Source organism: Mesoplodon densirostris, chromosome 12 (assembly GCF_025265405.1).
Source record: "Mesoplodon densirostris isolate mMesDen1 chromosome 12, mMesDen1 primary haplotype, whole genome shotgun sequence".
NCBI classification, from domain to species: domain Eukaryota; kingdom Metazoa; phylum Chordata; class Mammalia; order Artiodactyla; family Ziphiidae; genus Mesoplodon; species Mesoplodon densirostris.
In genome coordinates this window covers 62,153,281-62,174,486 of record NC_082672.1, presented here as the reverse complement: position 1 = coordinate 62,174,486, position 21,206 = coordinate 62,153,281, and positions in this window count along the sequence as shown.

The following is a 21,206-nucleotide window of genomic DNA, read 5'->3' as shown; positions in this document are numbered from 1 at the left end:
TTACAATATGATAATTTAACTTAATTTAACAAACATTTAAAAGAAAAGTCCTACGGATTTTTTTTTCTATTACTGTCTACTTCATGAGATCTACTGTCATCTTATAGTATTGCTAAGAGTTTTAAGTTTTTAAATAAATATGATTGTCACATTGTTGTCATTAAAAATTTTTTAAATCTACTTTCATAACCAAGTAGTTTATAGTTTGTTTGTTGATCATTGCTTCTTTTTTATAAAGAGAAATGTGGAATTTTATTCTCTGAAGACTAGGATAAATACAAGAAGTATTTACTAGGACTTGTAAAATAAGGAATTTCTAGTTGAGACAGGAAATATGGAATCCAGTGACCTAATAAATCTCTCATTTTTTAAAAAGATGCACAAGCAACACATTAGGGAATGAAGTAAAAAAGATATGATTGGATAGATGCAAACTTTTCACCACTGTATGAAACATGTCAACTGAAAAAAACACACACACACACAATGTGAGAGCTGTGAGTTCAGTTTTATTTGGGGTTTACTGAGGACTATAACCCAGGAGACAGTCTCTCAGATAGCTCTGAGGAACTGCTCCAAATAGGTAGTGGGGGAAGTCAGTATATATATGGCTTTGGTGAAGGGGGTATGTGTAATTAAGGACACATCTTGGTGGAAGGTTTCTGCTAGTCACAAGAAGGTTGCTGTTAGTCACAAGGAGCAGATGTCTCCATCAATGATTTTAGTTCTTTCCTAGATGCAAGAAATTGGGTTCATAAAATTTTCTCCTGAAAATATCTAACTATCTGAAGGCCTGTTCTGCCAGTTTTTCCCAGAGCACAGAGTGCCTCATTCCTGATTACCACCCTGAACTCCTTTCAGGGTATGTTAAAGGTTAGCAACTGAAGAACAAGATGGCAAGTGACATTCTTTAGTTGGCAGTGCCACCTCATGGTCATAAGTTTGACCATGGTTTGGGAGGCATTTCATGACCAATTTGTCCCCCAGTGCTAGGAATGCTCATTTCCAGGTCAGGGGAGGATTTCGTTGATAGGCCACTCAGTGTGCTATTACTGGACTTGCCCTGTTAACAGTAGCCAAAGGTCTCTGGACCACCTGTCTTACTAGTCTGTTATGGTCCAGGATGAGATTCTCTCTTGTTGCTTCTTCCTATCTCTAGAGTTACACTATCACAGTCATTGGTCTTATATAGAACTATACATTTGGTCAATTGTTTCAAGCTGCCTAGTATCATTTTATTAGAGGCTCAGCTAATCATTTGGTAATGCAAGAAACCAAAATCCTGTAAAATAGGAAGAATACAAGTATTATAGCTAGTAGCATTAATAAGATTATAACTAAATATTTAAGCCACCAACTTCCATTAGGTGCAGCCCAGTATCCCCAGGTTGTCTGACTTAGTCTGTTCCGTACCAATCTTTATCTTTAAGGGAAATGATATATTGGCATTATTCATAAGGCACCCAGCCCAATTTCCTAGTATATTAGACTGATTATCCTTAGTATGGTTTAACTGTCCCAACATAAGGGAGGCCCTTAAACTTAAAAGACAGTAGCCTGGTGTTAGCCATATAAATCCACCCCACAACTGAGAGAGGTTATATTCTTTGGCCAAAATCTAGCTCTTTGCTCTTATTGAGCTTGAGTAACTTTAAAGAAAATTCATATTTGTGGCCACGGTGAAAGCAAGTATGATTGATTGGCCAAGTAAGGGAGTTCCATCTAGTAATATCAATAGTGACCCAAGGAAACTATAACTTCTTTCTTCTAGAATAATTTCCTAAGAGCCATCCAATTAGAGCTTTGGAGTGGAGAAATCCACCAAGGTAACCCAGAATTACTGAATATAGGTAATTGACCATAAACCCAACAACTGGATTAATTTTTTTTAATTCTGCACAAGATTGCACTCATGATAGAAAAAAAAACATTTGATTCATATACAAAAATCCAAGAAATTAAGAAAACACTATAAATAATCATATGGGTCAAGTCTGGCATCTTGGGATATATGCCTACTTCTGATGTTGTGATCTTCTCATCCTGGTGGAGGTGTAGTTACTAGTCAGTTTGAGAGTTGTTTAAAGGTGATTTTGAAGTCAGCAGTCCTCTCTATAGACCAGTCCAGTGCAGGGACCCTTTCTAAGTGGGAAATACTAATCCGAGAGTCAATTCCCTTCAGTTTCACTACGCATGAGCTAGTTAGCAATACCTGATAAGGGTCCTTCCATCTAGGTTGGAGGTAGTCATTTAAATTATGCTTTTTTCCAGTATGCATAATCTTCTCATTGCAGGTCATGCAGCATCTGATCTTCATCCAAAGATAGATTACTGAGATAACCTTCAGAAACAAATGTAGAGCTCTTTTAATAATTCAATTAAACTTTACAGTAATATAACATAACAATAAGGAGCTATCTGGAAAGTGAATCTTAGTAAATACAGACCTAAATTAACAAAACTAGAATTTAATATCTACTGAAAGAATCTTTTTCTCTCTAAAATTACTGTAATGTCTACCAAATATAGCCAAATTAAGACTAATTTGGACCAGAGGGCAGACAGCAGAAGCAAGAAGAACTACAATTCTGCAGCCTGTGGAAGGAAAACCACATTCACAGAAAAACAGGCAAAATGAAAAGGCAGAGGACTATGTACCAGATGAAAGAGCAAGATAAAACCCCAGAAAAACAACTAAATGAAGTAGATATAGGCAATCTTCCAGAAAAAGAATTCAGAATAATGATAGTGAAGATGATCCAGGACCTCGGAAGCAGAATGGAGTCAAAGATCGAGAAGATGCAAGAAAAGTTTAACAAAGACCTAGGAGAATTAAAGAACAAACACCTAGAAGATTAAAGAACAAACAAACAGAGATGAACAATACAATAACTGAAATGAAAAATGCACTACAAGGAATCAATAGCAGGAATAACTGAGGCAGAAGAACGGATAAGTGACCTGGAAGACAAAATGGTGGAACTCACTGCCACGGAACAGAATAAAGAAAAAAGAATGAAAAGAAATGAAGACAGCCTAAGAGAGCTCTGGGACAACATTAAATACAACAATATTTGCATTATAGGGGTCCCAGAAGGAGAAGAGAGAGAGAAAGGACCCGAAAAGATATTTGAAGAGATTATAGGTGAAAATTTCCCTAACATGGGAAAGGAAATTTACATCCAAGTCCATGGAGTGCAGAGAGTCTCATACAGGATAAAACCAAGGAGAAACATGCCAAGACACATAGTAACCAAATGGACAAAAATTAAAGCCAAAGAAAAAATTTTGAAAGCAACAAGGGAAAAACAACAAATAACATACAAGGGAACTCCCATAAGGTTAACAGCTGATTTCTCAGCAGAAACTCTACAAGCCAGAAGGGAGTGACATGATATATTTAAAGTTATGAAAGTTAAGAACCTACAACCAAGATTACTCTACCCATTCAGATTCAACAGAGAAATCAAGAGTTTTACAGAAAAGCAGAAGCTAAGAGAATTCAGCACCACCAAACCAGCTCTACAACAAATGCTAAAGGAACTTCTCCAAGTGGAAAACACAACAGAAGAAAAGGACCTAAAAAGACAAACCCATAACAATTAAGAAAATGGTAATAGGAACATACATATTGATAATTACCTTAAACATGAATGGATTAAATGCTCCAACCAAAAGACACAGGCTCGCTGAATGGATACAGAAACAAGACCCATATATATGCTGTCTACAAGAGACCCACTTCAGACCTAGGGACACATACAAACTGAAAGTAAGGGGATGGAAAAAGATATTCCATGCAAATGGAAATCAAAAGAAAGCTAGAGTAGCAATACTCATATCAGATAAAATAGACTTTAAAATAAAAAATATTACAAGAGACAAAGAAAAGCACTACATAATGATCAAGGGATCAATCCAAGAAGAAGATATAACAATTATAAATATATATGCATCCAACATATGAACACCTCAATACATAAGGCAACCACTAACAGCTATAAAAGAGGAAATTGACAGTAACACAATAATAGTGTGGGACTTTAACACCTCACTTACACCAATGGACAGATGGTCCAGACAGAAAATTAATAAGGAAACACAAGCTTTAAATGACACAATAGACCAGATAGATTTAATTGATATTTATAGGGCATCCCATCCAAAAACAGCAGATTACACTTTCTTCTCAAGTGCACATGGAACATTCTCCAGGATAGATCACATCTCGGGTCACAAATCAAGCCTTGGTAAATTTAAGACAATTGAAATAATATCAAGTGTCTTTTCCAACCACAATGCTATGAGATTAGAAATCAACTAAAGAGAAAAAAATGTAAAAAACACAAACACATGGAGGCTAAACAATACGTTACTAAATGACCAAGAGATCACTGAAGAAATGAAAGAGGAAATCAAAAAATACCTAGAGACAAATTACAATGAAACACGATGATCCAAAACCTATGGGATGCAACAAAAGCACTTTTTTATATCAATACAAGCCTACCTCAAGAAACAAGAAAAATCTCAAATAAACAATCTAAACTTATACCTAAAGGAACTAGAGAAAGAAGAAAAAACAAAACCCAAAAGTTAGTAGAAGGAAAGAAATCATAAAGATCAGAGCAGAAATAAATGAAATAGAAACAAAGAAAACAGTGGCAAAGATCAATAAAACTAAAAGCTGGTTCTTTGAGAAGATAGACAAAATTGATAAATCATTAGCCAGACTCATCAAGAAAAAGAGGGAGAGGACCCAAATCAATAAAATTCTAAATGAAAAAGGAGAAGTTACAACGGACACTTCAGAAATACAAAGCATCCTAAGAGACTACTACAAGCAACTCTATGCCAATGAAATGGACAACCTGGAAGAAATGGACAAATTCTTAGAAAGGTATAACCTTCCAAGACTGAACTAGGAAGAAATAGAAAATATGAACAGACCACCCACAAGTAATGAAATTGAAACTGTGATTAAAAATCTTCCAACAAACAAAAGCCCAGGACCAGATGGCTTCACAGGTGAATTCTATCAAACATTTAGAGAAGAGCTAACACCCATCCTTCTCAAACTCTTCCAAAAATTTGCTCTGCAATGGGAGAGGCCACAACAGTGAGAGGCCCGTGTACCGCAAAAAAAAAAAAAAAAAAAAAAAAAAAAAAAAAGCAGATCAATATTTTAAGAAAACTTTGTCCTCTTAATAGAGAGAGAAACCAAATTCAAGTCTGTTACCACATTACCTTTAACATGAAAACTCAATTAAATTTATTCTAATCTTAGTCAGTTCTGACCACACATAGAATACCATTCTAAAGACCTTTTTTTCCTCTCACAAACCTTCTACAACTTTCTATATCCATATTAATTTGCCCCTTATGTTCTTTCCTATTTAGAAATAACCAGCTTTAAGACAAATTACTTTCTTTTCCCTTAACAAAATGCTTTTTCATTTCTCATACTTTCTTTTACTGAAAACACACATCCTACACTCCTTGTATACTGAAATGTCTCCCTTATTGTTTCTAGTAGCTTTAATTACATATTTAAATTAGAATCTTCAACTCTTAAAAACCTTAATTTCTAGTGAAAACTAAGAAGCAATTTTACATTAGCATTCTGTATATTAACAAACTTATAAATATCAATAATTTCTAAAAATATGTGTTTTCTTACAGAAAATTTCTGCGTGGCACCAAACATATTTATTAATAGTCCTAAATATCTTTAGTCTCTCTGTAAAAGAAAGCTAGTGTTCAGTGATTAATATTTCAGTATCTTATTTTATTTGGGAATGACCTAGATATTTGATAAACTTCAATCATTTAACTTAATTTAGCAAAACTCTAAAGTTTCAAGTCACCAAATATCTAGAGAGAATAATTTTAAGTAGACATTCCTAAAACATAATTATTCCTAAGGACCTTACCTAAAAACTTTTTTCTCATTTACGCTTAAAATACTTATAAAATTTATCATCATACCAGTTTATTTTATGTTTGCAACAGATATAATAAGATTTTATTTGACTTCTAGTAAATCTAGATACAATAAAATTATTATATTTACTATTGATGACTCTAAAGGCATAGCTGTGTTAATTAAACCAACAAACTTAAACTGACTTCAATGACAAATATTAATTTAATATTAAATATTTCCCAGTTCACTTGAAACTGAAATTCATTTGGGTTAGTTTCTTTTATATTTCTGAGAGTTTATATAATTGCTTAATTTTCTTTAAGCCAATGAAATAGTGCTCATTTACAAATTAATTTTGGTAATACCTGCTGGAGGTAAAGACATATATTTACAATGCACACATAGACATATAGACAGACACAATCAGAAATCTCATAGGTTCATTTTTTTAAACTTAGTTATGAATCAGGTATTATAATATAAAACACACTAGTTTATAGTAACAGTTGGAATAAGCCAAGTTTAAAAAGACCTCTTTTCTCTCTTTTTTTTCCCTCAATATCAGGAATTAGAAATGGTCTAGATAAGTGTTCCTGAGACCTCTGTTAGAACATTTACATCTCAAGGCACAGGGAGAGAAATGCAAGTTTCCCCTAGAAGGACTTGTTCCAGAATTCCAAAAAGATGTTTTATAATGCCAGCTTTCTCTAACTTAACTGTATATGCAATAAAAGAGCCCCATTTTGGCCATTTTCAGTGTAAGATTTTCTTTTAATTCTCAATTAAGTAAGTATTTGTAAGTATAAATTTTGCAAATACATAAAACTGACTGCGCTGTTAGGTGGAGGCTGGCTTTCTGATACCCCCTCATTTAGGAAAGACGTTAGGTCAGCCTCTCACCTATCACCCAGTCTAGACTGCTCAGTGTTTCTCAACTGAGCAAAGGTGCACTTTTTCCCAGCGTCTTTCAGCTGGACTCCCCCAGTATCTTTCAACTGGAGGGGAACTCTGTAGTATCTTTCAACTGGGGGGCCAGATACTGTTACACATGGCCAAATAAAACTCAGGATCATCAACCGATAATCGGAAGATCGGAGAACCAGGAAAGACTCACCCAAATTCTTTTGGACTCTCCGAGGAGGTGAATGGGCACAAGAGGCCTCTGCTGATACCAAGGCTCAGATCCTCACAGAGTTCAGGCAAAGGAGGGACGTCTGCATGGTTTCACTTTGTGGTTGCCAAAACTGTTGACTGGAAGAAAAACATACAACGTGAGAGCTGTGAGTTCAGTTTTATTTGGGGTTTACTGAGGACTATAACCTGGGAGACAGCCTCTCAGATAGCTCTGTGGAACTGCTTTGAAGAGGTGGCAGGGGAGGTCAGTATATATATGGCTTTGGCAAAGGGGTTATGTCTTCCTCCAAGGCACACATCTTGGTAGAGGGTTGCTACTAGGCACAAGAAGCTTGCTATTAAGTCACAAGGAACAGATGTCTCCATTAATGACTTTAGTGCTTTTCTAGGTATGAGAAGATGCAAGAAATTGGGTTCATAAAATTTTCTCCAGAAAATATCTAACTATCTGAAGGCTTGTTCTACCCGTTTTTCCCGGAGCACAGAGTGCTTCGTTCCTGAGCTCCACTCTGAGCTAACACACCTTTCAGGGTGTGTTAAAGGTCAGCAGAGTGCAATGGCTAATGATTTCATTCTTGTAGGACCACATAGTAAGTGATATTCTTTAGTTGGTAAAAAACTGAAATTCATCTCCTAAAAATCACAGCTTTGAACTTAAGGAGCAGCCCATCATTATGAAGAGATGTTAAAGAAACTTAGAGTACTATTGAAGAAAGGATAGCTGAGGGTTGTTAATAACTATTGGATTGGCCAAAAAGTTCATTCGGGTTTTTCCGTGACATCTTACAGAAAAAACTGAATGAACTTTTTGGCCAACCCAATATTTTCAAGAATATAAGAAATTCTGTAAAAAGATTGCTCAAATGTTTGCCACCTACATAGAGAAATAATCAAATTAAGTGGTTTCAAATGACAATAAGAAAGATGTAAATTATACCTAAAAAAACCTCCACTGCAGAAGTCCCTTGAAATAGAACAGTTATCTCACTGGTTAAGTATAGAATTACTTAGAGCCAGGGGTTTAACAACATCTGCCAGGGTTTTTTTCCTGGCTAGAAATAGACACAAGGATCCCCAAATTTTAAAAAGCTGATCAATTCCACAATACCAAGATATACACATTATAATCTTATTTTTCTCCTTTTATTATTGTACTTTTATGTGGAACCAGGAAAAAAAGTGATAAAGTGAACACAGGAATTGTGAGTAGGTTAGAGAGGTTGAAGAAGATGAAAATAAATGGGGAAGATAAGTAGAACTCACAGAAAGTGATCTGTGAGTAATGGAAACCAAAGACTACTTCTATACGTGCCCAGGTCTGAACAAATTAACCCACAATAAAATCATCCCACAAAAAAAGTCCCTTGAAATGGAAAGCAAAGCATTTCATACACATAGTTTTTTCCTTCCTTTTTTTAATGATAAACGTCTAAAGTTTTCATTTATCCAGAGGAGTTTTTGATTCCAAAATATTTCAGGATCTTACACAAAACTTTGCCGTGAACTAATTATGTTGTTATGCCAGTCATGACTTTTGCCTTAAGAGTTAGGAGTTAGCTAGGTTTCAAGACTTCTTCCTTGAAGCTGGACTGAGAAAATGTATCAACAAGGTATCAAGACTCTTACAGGGACTATTGAAAGCTAAAGGAATGCCCTTTTGGCTCCCACTTCCCTGAGGCTATGGTTTCAGAGATAAATCTTAGAGCTCATCAAAGAGAAAAACTACAGTGCCTCTAGGAGGCCATGGCCCCATCTCCTTCCCAGCCAGCACACTCAGCTCTGCCTTCACTGAGTAAAGACAAGGAACTCTATTCTCATTTTCTCCCTGCCCCACTGTCAACTTCTGTCTCAACTAAGTACATCTCCAGCACTACAGTATCTGCTAAGAAATATATAAGAAGTGTATTTACTTTGAAAAAGGAGAGAAAAATTAATATAAATTCAGTCATCAAATATTGTACCTACTCTAGCAGTGGCTAGCAGTGATAATTACTTAAATACCGATGTCATGGGTACTTCATTTAATGTATATTTTACTAGCAGTAAAGGGAAAATACAGAGTTCACTGCTGAACTCTAGCATTCCACTTGAGCCATCAAATATCAAGATAAATAACTCACATTACATTTTAAAGTAAGTTCTACCTGATAGTAGATATTAAATATTTCAGGCTTTGTGAGCCATAGGATCCCTGCTGCAGCTATTCAGCTCTGTCATTATAGCACAAAAGTGGCCATTGATAGTACATAAATGGATGGGTGTGGTTGCTTTCAGCAAAAATTTATTTACAAAACAGGCAATGGCTAGGTTTGGCCACCAGGCATGTAGTTGGCTGCCCCTTAATTGAAACAGTTCATTTTGATCATTTAACATTTTTTTTCTCTCAGATATTCTCTCCTTTCCCCAGCTTTTCTCAAAACCTCAGATAAAACCTTCTTGCAAGAGAAAACTGGGAAGCATCTTTCTGTCTGACACCTTCCTACCTCAGGACCTGCTTCTTGTCTACCTGCTTCTGGCTTGCCCTGATGGTTTAAGTTTCAGGCTGGGATAATTTTTTTTTTTTTTTTTTTTTTTTTTTTTTTTTTGCTGTACGCGGGCCTCTCACTGCTGTGGCCTCTCCCGTTGCGGAGCACAGGCTCCGGACACACAGGCCCCGCGGCCATGGCTCGCGGGCCCAGCCGCTCCGCGGCATGTGGGATCCTCCGGGATCGGGGCACGAACCCATGTCCCCTGCATCGGCAGGCGGACTCTCAACCACTGCGCCACCAGGGAGGCCCAGGCTGGGATAATTTTGACCTGAGACTCTCCAGTGTTGACAAAAAAGTTAATCAATAATCATTTAAGAAAGAAATGGAAAATTTTATCTGGGCCAACCTGACGATTATAAGCTGGGAGGCAGTCTTTCAGAAATCTCTGAGAACTGTTCTGCAGAGGTAAGGGCGGGGGAGGGCAGTGTATATGTGATTTTGATAAAGGGATACATGCACATATCCTGGTAGAAGATTGCTGCTATATATATATATATATATATATATATATATATATATATATATATATATATATATATATATATATATCTTTTTTTTGCGGTATGTGGGCCTCTCACTGTCGTGGCCTCTCCCGTTGCAGAGCACAGGCTCCGGACGCGCAGGCTCAGTGGCCATGGCTCATGGGCCCAGCCGCTCCACGGCATGTGGGATCTTCCCGGACCGGGGCACGAACCCGTGTCCCCTGCATCAGCAGGCAGACTCTCAACCACTGTGCCACCAGGGAAGCCCAATTGCTGCTATTCTTGAGGAACAGATATCTTAGTTAATGATTTTAGTGCTTTTCTAAGCACGAGAAGACATAAGAAGCTGGGTTCTTAAAATTTTCTCCTGAAAACATCTAACTATCTGAGGTCCAGTTCTGCCAGTTTTCCTAGAGCATTGCCCCCTCCTGATCTTTGCCTTGAATTCCTTTCAGCGTATATTGTAGTCAGGGACTGCAGTGGCTAATGACTTGATTCTTACAGAATTGGATTGTGAGCAACATTCTTTATTTTATAATTCTTTTCCTTTTCGGTGTTGATTTCAATGAAGGTTTGGGAGGTGTTTTGTCACCAATTTGTCCGACAGTCCTAGGAATGTTCACTCCCAGGTCAGGCGAGAATTCTGTTGTTAGGCCACTCAATGTGCTGTTACTGGACTAGGCCCTGTTAACAGCAGCCAAAAAGTCTCTGGACCACCTGTCTTACTAGTCTGTTATGGTCCTAGAAATGGTTCCCTCTTGTTGCTTCTTCCAATATCTAGAGTTACAGTATTTCAATCATTAATATTATAGGAATATATATCTAGAGTTACAGTATTTCAATCATTAATATTATAGGATTATATATTTGGTCAATCATATCAAGTAGCCTAATCATCATTAATTTTATCAGAGGATCAGTCACACATTTGGTAATGCAAGAAACAATAATGTTGTAAAATAATATAATACAATATAGCTAGTAACATTAATAAGGTCATAAATTAGTATTTAAGCTAAGAACTCCCATTAGGTGCATCCCAGTATCTCCCCAGATCGTCTGACCAGTCTATTCTGCACCAATTTCTGTCTTTAAGGGAAATGATATATTGGCATTGTACATAAAGTTCACCAAAGATGTCTGCACGTAAGGTGGTCATTATGACCCCTTACAGGGTCATTTTACATAAAGTTCACCAAAGCTGTCTGCTAAGGAGTTATGTCTGGCACCAGAAAAAGAAAAATTGATCTTTATGGTTGAGCAGGTATTTCTGCCGTTGGGCTGGTCTGGTTAATGCATAGTGCAGATGCACATAGCACACTGGAGGGGAGGGAGGATGCCCAAACAGGCAGAGAAAAATGTTTACATTTTTCTTGTCTTAAAATATGAATTTTTGGGGCTTCCCTGGTGGCTCAGTGGTTGAGAGTCCACCTGCCGATGCAGGGGACACGGGTTCGTGCCCCGGTCCGGGAGGATCCCACATGCCGTGGAGCGGCTAGGCCCGTGAGCCATGGCGGCTGAGCCTGTGTGTCCGGAGCCTGTGCTCCGCAACGGGAGAGGCCACAGCATTGAGAGGCCCGCATACCGCAAAAAGAATATATATATATATATATATATATATATATATATATATATATATGAATTTTTGTCTCATAACCTGTAATGACACACAGTGGAACAGCCTGGTTGCCATAGGTTCCCTTCAGCTTCTTGAGTGCTAAGACCTTTCCGGGATCTGGCTGTGGCTGCCACCCAGTCTCAGGCCAGGCAGTCAGCCCTGCAGCCCTGCAGGGCCACCTCACCACATCATGGCACCCCCTCTCCCACAAGCTTCCCAGCCATATATCATCCACCCATACCAAGGGATGCTTGCGAAAGCTGTCCCTCAAGATCTCAGGTGTCTGACCACACTGGCCAAGTTGACTTTGACACTTCATGTGGTTTTCAAGAGGCCTCCCCACTCCTCTCTGTTTTCAATATCAACCTTAATTATCTGACACCCCTGACTTAGGCCAAAGCCCAGAGAGCTTCCTTTAATCTTAGACCTTGATATGTTAAAAAGAGAATAAATGCATTTGAAAAATCTCCTCTCAAAATAGTAACTGAGCTTGCATCTGGTACTACATGTCAGAAGCTAAAAAGTATATTCTCCTTTCTCTTTTTATTTCTTCTCAAATAAATCCTAACTTACCTACCCCACTTCACCCCCAAGATAGGTTAGATAGACAGGTCAGCTAGGATTAAGGTCATGCACTGAGAAAGTTCAAAATGAAAAATGTGTACATAGCTTTCAAACTATTACTCTGTTTTATGTTACCTTCTATTTCTTCACAACCACCCTTTTAGGTATGTGGTGCCATGTTGGAGAGATGCAGAGTGACTATGAAGGCTCAGAGGAGGAAAGACTCATTAAGATAAAATCTTTTAAATTATATATTATTCAACAGGATTTGTATCTTAATTTACCACTTCTTTTTTTTTTGGTTTATGAGTTCTTTAAGGCAGTTTACTTATATTCATTGTACCACCCATTTATGACACTGTGTCACATAAATGAGCATTTGCTATATGCAAAGCTTGGGGTCAGTTAGTTTGCTGGCTGTAAGAAAAAATGGAATTTCAGTACAGAAAAACAATAAGTAAGAAAATGAAAAAGGGTGAAAAATCACTTCTAAAGAGAACACCTGAAAAATAGGTTTTTAGAAATTGAAGGTCAAAGAGGGGCAAAGCACATCAGAGAAAATGAGTTTCTTAATCACATGGAGCCAGATCTGCCTATTGAGCATTCAGCTTATGACAAAATAATTGTCCAGTAATTACTCTAAAAGATGGAACAAAATCAAATTAAAATGGAGCAAATTGCCTTTTGCATTGTGGCCAGTGACACATTCATGCTGCAAAATACCACTTTCTTTTTTGTGAGAGGTGACTGATTGCTTAGTGGTTAAGTGACTAGGTTATCCCATGAAAAATCTGCAACCCTGTCTTTCAGAGAAGTGCAAAGTATCTTATTGCTACTGCTATATATGGCAATTTCATATTCAGAAATGAAAAAGCATACATCTTAAGCCCTACATGTGTATATGTGGCAAATATTACAGTTCATAATTACTGAGTGCTTGCTATGCACCAGGGGCAGATCCAGGTAATTTACATGTATCAATTCATTTAACATGCACAAATCTGGCAAGTAGGTATTCTTCTTATTTTTTAGATGAATAACTGACACATGGAAAGGTTGAGGCTATTGCTGGAAAGCTTCACAGAGAGCCAGAGGTAGATTCAGGATTGGAAACCAGGCATACTGTGTGCAGAGCAGGTGTTCTCAGTCACAAAACAACATGCCATATGCCCCCCACAGTCCACAGCCAGTGGATGGTCTTCCTTTTCACTTTTGTTTAAAGATATAATCTAGCACTTATTTCACATAGCATAAAACTAAGAAACAAGTTTGAGTCATGGATGAACATAAAGTGAGTGAATCTTTTGTTACCTTTGTATCTACTACATTTGGACTATTACTTTTAAAGTTAGAGAGCGACAAATAGATAACATTGGTACCTACTGGCCCTCAAGCACCAAAGGGAAAACATTCAGGATTTGTTTCTCTCCTTTCCAGCTCAGAAAAAAAGATTTTGTCAGTGTACCTAGAGATAGATAATCGGTCACATCAACCTAACATATACACACAGCTAACTGAATGGTGAGTTTGTTCATTCAAAAGGAGGGATATAACTTTTTGTTGATTTCATCCATGTAAGAAATATTGATTGAGCAATACAATAAAGTAAGTGCTGTGACACACTTTCATGATAAAAGGAGTGTCAAAATATAACAGAATTAGATGAGGAGGTGCATTAGTTTCCTAGGGCTGCCATAAAAAAATACCACAGACTGGGAGGCTTAAGTAACAGATATTTATTTTCTCACGATTCTGGAGGCTAGCAGTTCAAGATTAAGGTGCCTGGTGAGAGCTCTCCCCTTGGTCTACAGATGGCCACCTTCTAGCTATGTGTTCACATGACCTCCTGTTGGTGAGTTTGCAAGAGCAGAGAGAAGAGCAAAAGCTCTCTGGTGTCTCTTCTTATAAGAACACTAATCCTTTTGGCCCAGGGTCCCACCCTTGCAACCTCATTTAATTGTAATTTCTTCCTTAAAGGACCCATCTCCAAATACAACCACATTGGGAATTAAGGCTTAAACATATCAGTTTTGGGAGGACATAAACATTCAGTCCATAACAGAAAGTAATGCTGCATCTGATTTCTTTAAGAATAAATAAACAGAATTAGACACAAGGGAAATGACATAAGAACAAAATCAGAGGTGGTCATTGTTGTTGTTTGCTCTGCTGTTGCTATTTTTAAAAAGTACTACATGCAGTGAGATGTTAATATATTTATAAATCTTGTTGCCATGGACAATTCTAGGATAATGCAAATGATCAAAATTAACTCAAGTAATAGGAAAAAATTAAATATATAAATAAAAGCTATTGGAAATGTTATCAGATAACTAAAAAAGAGAGGGATCAGGACCAATTGGTTTCAAATTCTCAAGGAAAAATTATCCTCATGCTACAAAAACTTCTTGGTAATACTACCTTATGTCCAAAATAAATATTAATAACAACAGTTGGCATTTATTTTGTACTTAGAATATGTTAGGAACAGTACAATCTCATCTAATCCTCTATATAGATAGTCTAGCCTTAATATCAAAACTTAATTAAGAGGACCCCACAGCTATCTATTTTATGTTTGGTAGTGTATATATGTCCATGCCACTCTCTCACTTTGTCACAGCTTACCCTTCCCCCTCCCCATATCCTCAAGTCCATTCTCTAGTAGGTCTGTGTCTTTATTCCTGTCTTACCCCTAGGTTCTTCATGACCTTTTTTTTTTTTTCTTAGATTCCATATATATGTGTTAGAATACGGTATTTGTCTTTCTCTTTCTGACTTACTTCATTCTGTATGACAGACTCTAGGCCCATCCACCTCACTACAAATAACTCAATTTTGTTTCTTTTTATGGCTGAGTAATATTCCATTGTATATATGTGCCACATCTTCTTTATCCATTCATCTGTTGATGGACACTTAGGTTGCTTCCATGTCCTGGCTATTGTAAATAGAGCTGCAATGAACATTTTGGTACATGACTCTTTTTGAATTATGGTTTTCACAGGGTATATGCCCAGTAGTGGGATTGCTGGGTCGTAAACTATCAAACGTAAAATAGATAGCTAGTAGGAAGCAACCGCATAGCACAGGGAGATCAGCTCGGTGCTTTGTGACCACCTAAAGGGGTGGGATAAGGAGAGTGGGAGGGCGGGAGATGCAAGAGGGAAGAGATATGGGAACATATGTATATGTATAACTGATTCACTTTGTTATAAAGCAGAAACTAACACCATTGTAAAGCAATTATACTCCAATAAAGATGTTAAAAAAAAAAAAGAGGGCCCCATAACAAAAAATACATACTCACTTCTGGATATGTATGCAAAAATACCTAAATAAATATCAGCACTAATTTGTACAGAAAAAATAGTGTTATGCCAATAATTTAGGGAAGATTTAAATAAGGAAATATATTAATATCATAACAAATCAAAGACCTAATACAAAATTATAGGATACTAGTAGTAGAAGAAAAAGTACTTAATTAAAACAAGCAAATGAATAAATAGAATCAGTAATTGATTTAAAGGTATAGAAAGAAACTTCCTTAACATGAGAACAGTATCTCTATCTTATAAAATGGTGAGAAGTGACACAGTCCTTACAAATAGAAAGTGCCAAAGAAGCCAACTATCACTCTTGTTATTTAATCTTTTCAAAAATTCTAAGCCATGAACAATATATTTTACCTACTAAAATTGTAAAGAAAATATTATTATTTACAAGGGCCATGCAAATATATCTTAATAACTCAATAAAATCAACAAAAAATTCTTAAAATTGATAGGAGTTCTGTAAAGTGTTACAATAAAATATAAAAATGCAAAATCATTAGTGTTTCTCTATTTCAGAAATAATCAGGAGATATGAGGGAAGAAAAATACGTTAACAGTGACAAGGGCAGCAAAAACATGAAATGCCTCAGAAAAATAAATATTCTATATATAAGACACCATCAATCTTTACCCAGGATATGAACAATTTTAAAAGAATGGCATAGCATGTTTTCATTGAGAAGAACAAATACTTTTGGTATGTTATTTTTTCAAATAATTTAAACAGACATAATGAAATATTTCTCCAAAATACTAACAAGAGGGCTTCCCTGGTGGCACAGTGGTTGAGAATCTGCCTGCCTATGCAGGGAACACGGGTTCGAACCCTGGTCTGGGAAGATCACACATGCCGTGGAGCAACTAGGCCTGTGAGCCACAACTACTGAGCCTGCGTGTCTGGAGCCTGTGCTCTGCAGCAAGAGAGGCCACGATGGTGAGAGGCCAGCGCACTGCGATGAAGAGTGGCCCCCGCTCGCTGCAACTAGAGAAAGCCCTCGTGCAGAAACGAAGACCCAACACAGCCATAAATAATTAAATAATTAAATAATTAAAAATGAATATCTGCTTTTAAAAAAAATACAAGATTTTTTTTCAAGGATGGGCTTGATAAAAATTATTCTGTTGTTATTTGGAAAAATAAGCAGGTTATATAAAATTAAAGAAAATAATTATGAGGTGGAAAATTATATAAACAATTTAAAGCATGTTATAATCAACAGATAGATCAGTAGAATAGAATAGATAACCTTGAAATAAATTCAGACATATACCTGAAAGTGTTTTGGTAAATGAGACATCATATAAGGAAAACATCTCCATTTTATACTCAAGAGAGTTGTATAGCTTATGTAACATTCTCCAGTGAGCCATGCATCATAAATCCATACAAGTATACATTTGTTTACAGTAAGCAATTCTAAACCAAGAACATCTTCCTTAAAGTATTTCATAGATAAGAATTCTCCCTTCCAACAAATATTAGTCTGTTGGCCCGGAGGTCAAGTTATCATGTTTTCAAGGACATTAGACCAGGTCGCCTGCATTCTTCCCTCCTACTCCCCAGGACCATCTCCCTGGTAATAGGCGGGATCTCAGGCCAGCTGCTTTAACACCTTCTTCCCCAACACAACTTCTATAATAAAACTTTTTTGAAAGAGAGAGAATGAAAGGAGAAAAAAAAAAAAGGACACTCAAGTCACAGTTTTTACTATGAATCGAAGGAAAGCAAGACCAGTATCAGTGATAACAGTTAATGGTTCATTACAACAATCCAGGAAATAAGTGATGCAGACCTAAACAATGAAGTGGCAAAAAGATGGAGAAAGAGAGTGAGATTTAACAAATGTTATGGCATTTCAGTTGACTAATTGTGCTAATCTATGGAAGTCAGGTTAGGGAGTGGAGGCAGGAAATCATGCTTTCCAGCTGGAGACTTAGGCAGGTGTATGGATGATGTGACTATCTGCAAGGATAGAACAGAGGAGTGGTTTTAGGAAGGGTGAAGGTTCTTTAATAGAAGATAAGAGAACAGTGTTCATCAAATATGGTGTTTTCTTCTGAGTATTCAACTGCTTGGTAAAATAAATATTCAAAAGATTATTTATTAGGAATGGTATCAGAATAAGACACTTAGGTGACCCTTGAGGATGTTTCATTCAGGCTACACATAAAGAAGCCAAAGGGGCCAATTGAATTCCCACCAAGATATGATAGAAATCCTCCCCTCCAAGGACTGTAGCACTTGTATCTCCAAGATTAAAAGTTTTATACTCTTGGAATTTTTATTCCTAATTTCTTCCTTTCCATCTTCTAATAATATTTTCTTCTGTTAAGTATGTTAATCAATCAGTTCATTTTTAGATGACTCAGTTGCAAGTTGATTAAACTTTTTTTTTTCCCTACAATCTTCTTAACCACACTTCTATCATATTGTCTCAGGTTCTTGACTTCTTGTGGCTCATCCTTTCTATTTTAGTTCTTACTGGCCAATTCTTTTATTATAGATTTAAGTTGAAGTTCCAGAAACTCCTCATTAACTACAGTAATCTGTTTTTATTTAATCCCAGTAAAGCTGGTGCTAATTAGCTTCACATGAGTTCAAAAGATGATCAGCCTTCAGAATTCAGTCTGATGCAGAAACTGTTGTCATGGCAATGCCCCATCCAATGTTTCTCTCTGTAGGTAGATATTCTTTCATTCAGGCAGCCTCCTTAGTATCTGCTAACATGCTTTGATATACATGATGGTGTTTTGTTTTTATTTTTGCTTTTGTAGCTGGAAGAGCACGAATTTAATGTTGAGGATAAGGGTAGAGGAAAGAGCCAAAGAAGGTAAAGTAGTTTATTTCCTGTGGATTCACTCACTTGCCCTATAAACGAGAATAAAGCCTGTACTGTTAGCAGATAGAGGACCAGAAATTGAAGGAAAAGTTCTGGGAGAGATGTTGTGAGTGTCCCAGCATATTCAGAGATGCTAGAATCAGTGACCAAGTTTGATCAGAGAGCTGGTTTTTCAACTGTGACATGGACCCAGAGACTCTGGCACCCTGAAGGTTAGAGGTCAGGGAAAAGCTGCATTTGTGTTTCTAGGTCCACACATTGAATGTTTAGGAGGAGAAGGACAGCTGCATTAAGTGGATTCTCAGACTAGTGGAACCACATGATGAAGAAGGACAAACAGTGGATGGGGACTGTTGCTGCCAGACTGGTTGGGGTCCAAATGAAACTTGCATGGTCTTTCACAGAAACAATTGAGGGACACCTAAAAGAAGAGACATTCCTGGTAGTAAGACTGATGGAAATCCAATTATCAAACTGTGGTGATTCAAAGTATATGGCCTTATATATTCACTAGTAGTCTGGTGAGATCCAGGGAATCAAGAATACAAAAATTTATAGAGAAGGAATTCCATATTAACTTTTAAGGAATGGTAAAAATAAATACATGTAAATCCTTTGAAAATATTAACTGATGACATTATGTGGACAAACTCTGGGATATAACTGAAAATTTTATTTAAATGATTCCTTTTCTCCACCTTTATTGTTTTTAGGCAATTTAACTCTTTGAGGTTAGTTGAGTTTCAAAATTAACTCAACAAAGCAGCATATAAAGAATTCATCTGAAAGAGAATGTGACTAGCAGGAATATAACTATCAGAGAGGCCTTGGATTAGCAATTACAAATGTGTCAATATCCTTGGTATTTCTTGAATTTCTTTATAAACACCAAAATAATTTTTAAAAAACAAAAAAACTAGATTCGTCCCTGCTCTGATTTACCTCTCCAAACTCTCTTGCTCTCTTGGGGGCAGGAGGAGAGTTACCTAAAATTCTAGTACTCTGGACCCACTGTTCCGGCCATTGGTTTCTAGAATAAGAGCCAGGAGAGAAGTGTTGATGAATCTAGTTTGTTCTTATGAACAATGGTTCCAGAGTAATATATGTCATAAAATAAAACTTTATTCCTATAATTCATAGCATTCTCTGCAGTTATACGCTGGAACCTCAATACTCAACATATGTTTTTAAAGCAACACACTTTGGAGTCAAACCACTAGTGTCCACATCTTAACTGACCACTTGCTGTAAGACATGAGACAGATAGATAGACATCAGTTTCCTATTCTGTAAAAATGAATATAATTGTAGAGTATATTTCATCTGGGCATTATCTAAAGGAATTAAAATTCGTTAAGTGCTTAGAACCATGATGTCACAGAGAAAGTGATGCATACTTATTTGTTAAATGAACAAAAGGAAATATATTTTTCCTGAGGTTTAAATGATAAAATCTACATAAACGTTTTAGCCTGGTGTGCGGAACACTGCAAATGCTCAATAATTGTTAGTTATGTGGTCACTCCAAAAACATTTGTTGAGAGCAAAGATATGTCAGGTCTGACTAGGCACTGGGGATTAAATACTGAGGGAAAACACCCAATATCTACCATATGAGCCTAGTTATGGTGGAACAGAGGCAACAACATTAATCAAATACCCACACAAGTATGGGTAAATTTGCTACTGTGCTAAGTGCTATGCAGAAATGGTTCTATGAGACACGTACTTGGGACCTTTGATTTACTGTGTGTGTGTTGGACAGTGGGAGGGGTCAGGGATCCTTCCATAAGCAACTACCAGTGGAGCTGAGACCAGAAGAGTGAAAAGGAGTAAATCAAGAAAGAGCAGGAGGGCTTCCCTGGTGGCGCAGTGGTTGAGAGTCCACCTGCCGATGCAGGGGACACGGGTTCGTGCCCCGGTCCGGGAAGATCCCACATGTCGTGGAGCGGCTAGGCCCGTGAGCCATGGCCGCTGAGCCTGCGCATCCGGAGCCTGTGCTCCGCAACGGGGAGAGGCCACAACAGTGGGAGGCCTGCGTACCACAGAAAAAAAAAAAAAAAAAGAGCAGGAGAGAGAAGAACTGGTGCAGTGACCCAATGCGAGACGGCCAAGCACAGCATTGCAGAGAACGCAAAAGAGAGTTTGTCAACGCACTGAGGCTGGAGACAGAAGCAAGGTCCCCATCATCCAAAACTGTTTAAGCCACATTAAGACTTTTTTACTTTATCTTAAAAGCAACTGGAATTCATACCCTTAAACAGAAGGGTAACATGTGATGTGTGGTTTGAAAAGTGTATGTTGGAATCACTTGGAGGACTTTTTAAAATGGATTGCTGGGCCTCACCCCAGAGTTTCTGCTTCCATATGTCAAGATTTGGGTGGGGGAATTTGCATTTCTAACAAGATCCCAGGTGATGCTGATGCTGAGGCAGTCTTGGGAACACACTTTGAGAATCACTGGTCTACTGCAGTGTGAATGAACTGAAAGGATCAAAAGTGAGTGCCAGGTGGACCACTTAAAAAGCAATGTTAGGGCTTCCATGGTGGCTCAGTGGTTGAGAGTCCGCCTGCCGATGCAGGGGACGTGGGTTCGTGCCCCAGTCCGGGAAGATCCCAAGTGCCGCAGAGCAGCTGGGCCTGTGGGCCGTGGCCGCTGGGCCTGTGCGTCCAGAGCCTGTGCTCCGCGGTGGGAGAGGCTGCAGCAGTGGGAAGCCCGCATACCGCAAAAAAAAAAAAAAAAAAAGCAATGTTAGTAGTCCATACAAGAGATGAT